General features: G+C 40.2%; 1 long non-coding RNA gene across 1 annotated transcript; it reads left to right on the top strand.

Moving 5' to 3' along the window:
- The first annotated feature begins 1,008 nt into the window (after window positions 1-1,008).
- On the top strand, window positions 1,009-1,580 carry LOC106942424 (uncharacterized). Its single transcript, XR_001423628.1, has 2 exons — window positions 1,009-1,195; window positions 1,288-1,580. It is a non-coding gene; the product is annotated as an uncharacterized LOC106942424 (long non-coding RNA).
- The last annotated feature ends 915 nt before the right edge of the window (window positions 1,581-2,495 follow it).

Raw genomic sequence — 2,495 nt, 5'->3', positions numbered from 1 at the left:
AGAAATGGATGGTCCCATCAGGCCAAGGTAACACATCAGAAATTGGTTTTGCAACACCATAAAACATTGCTGATAATTTATTGACTTCTAGATTTTTGCAGATTAGCAGCATTTCTCTTTTTTAACTTACCTTTTTTTTCTTTTGTCATCCTTTTTCTTTCTACCTTTAACCAACACCCATCAGGAACTACATCAGTTCTTTGTAATCACGAAATATTGACTTGTTGCCATTGCTACACACCGCTGTTGAGGAATTGGTTGGAGGCCTTTTTAAAAGGATTCCTAAGCAAGACAATATATTTAAACATATTGTTCTCTGAGAAGATGTGCTTGAGAGATGAATTCCTGGAGTCTGTCAACAAGGGAATCAAAATGCTTTGTTATTTAATAGTCATGCGAGCCGTTTAGATTTTCTTTTTCGGATTTTTGCTCTTTGACAAGTGTGGCCGTACTTAGAGAGCATTCAATAGCATATTAGCACGTTTTTCAAGTAGAAATCAGCAGGTATTCAGAAACAAAGTAGATATAAATGTTTCTCCAACGATATGAATCATGACTGACGTCTCCAGATGCTGGTTAGAGCGCTTGCTCCTGCCGGTTCTTCTCATTGACGTCAACAGAAAGCAGGTTGAATGGATGATGAACACAAGGGACACATTTCTTATGGTTTGCAAAATAGTCATTCGCAGGGAGAAAAGCTGAGGAATTTAACGTTCTTATCCTTGATGGAACAAAACATTAACCTGAATCTAAATTAACTTGATCCCATAATACACCAGAACATCCAAAAAAAGTAAAAAGGACAGAAGAGCTGAGCACCGAGAAAGACGGGCCTGATCTGGATGTAATTTTGTAGACATGCAAACCGTTAAATAGTTCCAGTTAAAGTCAGACATCATTCATACCTCTGGCAGATTTAAAGTATTTCTCTAATTTTACTAACATGTTTCTGGTGACTGGAAGTAATAATAATATTAGTGTTCTGGCCTGGAATGACCCAGAGAGTCTGTTGGGGACCAGGCTGGGTTAGTGTTTTTCCAGGTCTATCCACCAGAGGGCACCTTGTGGCTGTTTTTTCCCAGAGGGTGGACCAACAGGTCTTGGTTGACACACCTGCAAGAAATGATCATCACCGTGAGGAGTATATGAGCAGCAGGCGGCCAGTTCCTCCTCGCCAGAGTGTTTGCCAGCAGTGGTAAACAGAGCCCTCATAGTGTTGCTAAACAGCTTGAGATTTTGCTACGTTGCTTCTTCATAGTCTAATCTGTTTTTGTGGATCCTCTCTAGGTTGTTGCATCGGAACCGTTCGAGTTACCGGAGTCTTGGAAGAATCCTCTCGTGCCGCTGCTGCACCGTTTCCTCTCGGTCTTGTGAGTTAGACCACCCTGTCCGCCCTCCAGCCCTGTGAACCACCTGAGCAGCCCACAACCTGGAAATTGCCTTGCCTACCTGGCTCCGCTTGCCTCTCCCCACTCGCTCTCCAGCCACTACAATAATTCCCGGATCCTGGACCGAAGAAAGAATAAACTCCAACTATCTTTTTTCTTTTGTCAGAGCTGTAAATAAACCTTTTGACTAAACCCATTCTCTGAGTGTTTCTGCATGTGGGTCAAGAGTCTCAAACCCATCATGACAGAGTCCTGACCTCAACCAGCTCAATGATAAATGGAAACCTCACAAATTTGGTTGGAGCCTATAAGAAGGGTTTCAATGCTGTTATACCAACAAAGACTTTTTCATTTAATATTATTAATTTTTGACTTGGGGCGGGATGTATTAATTACAATTAATTAATTCTAAAGATTTAGATGTGCTTAAAATGTTAAGGCAATTAATTGCATAATTAGAGAGTATCACTCTACTTTGCTCCATAAACAAAAGTTGGTGTTGTCATGCACACTTCCAGCTCTATTATTAAATCTGTCCTCTGATCTGCAAAATAAATGGTTTTCAATCAAAACAGGATATATAAAAAACTTTATTTTTATTTTTAATAGCTTAGACATAAAATGGGTGTCTATAAAAAAGTTGCAGCTGACACAGATCATATCACAGCTGCCATAAAGTCACCATACTGAAAATTTAGGATGCATTCACACCAGCTCTGTTTGAGCTGCTTGAATTAAAACTCCAGTTCACCTGTCTACAAAGTCCAGTGTCTTTGGGGAGTTGAAAATGCTTAGTTGGACTCTGATGAGTATCAAAAAAGTGAACTCTGGTCCACATACAAACCTAGGTCTTGGTTCAGTTGAAGTGAACTCTGGATCGAATGCAGTGTGAAAGCCAAGTGGACCAGAGACCTCTCCAAAAGCAGGAAAACAACTATATTGCAGGGAATCCTGGGTAAATACAATCAAAACTAATGTGACAGTGTAGTGATAGGAGGAGAAATGGCTTCAGGTCTTTCAACAAAGACAAAAGAGAAATGCTTCATGTGCTAAAATCTGACACCACTCCATTGTTGTTTACTAGAGATGTGCCAATCAGGTTTTTTT

This window comes from Poecilia latipinna, unplaced genomic scaffold, assembly GCF_001443285.1.
Source record: "Poecilia latipinna isolate Pla-1442-1.1 unplaced genomic scaffold, P_latipinna-1.0 Scaffold4265, whole genome shotgun sequence".
Taxonomy (NCBI): Eukaryota; Metazoa; Chordata; class Actinopteri; order Cyprinodontiformes; family Poeciliidae; genus Poecilia; species Poecilia latipinna.
The sequence above is the reverse complement of the archived record's forward strand: the minus strand, read 5'-3'. Positions and strand labels throughout refer to the sequence as shown.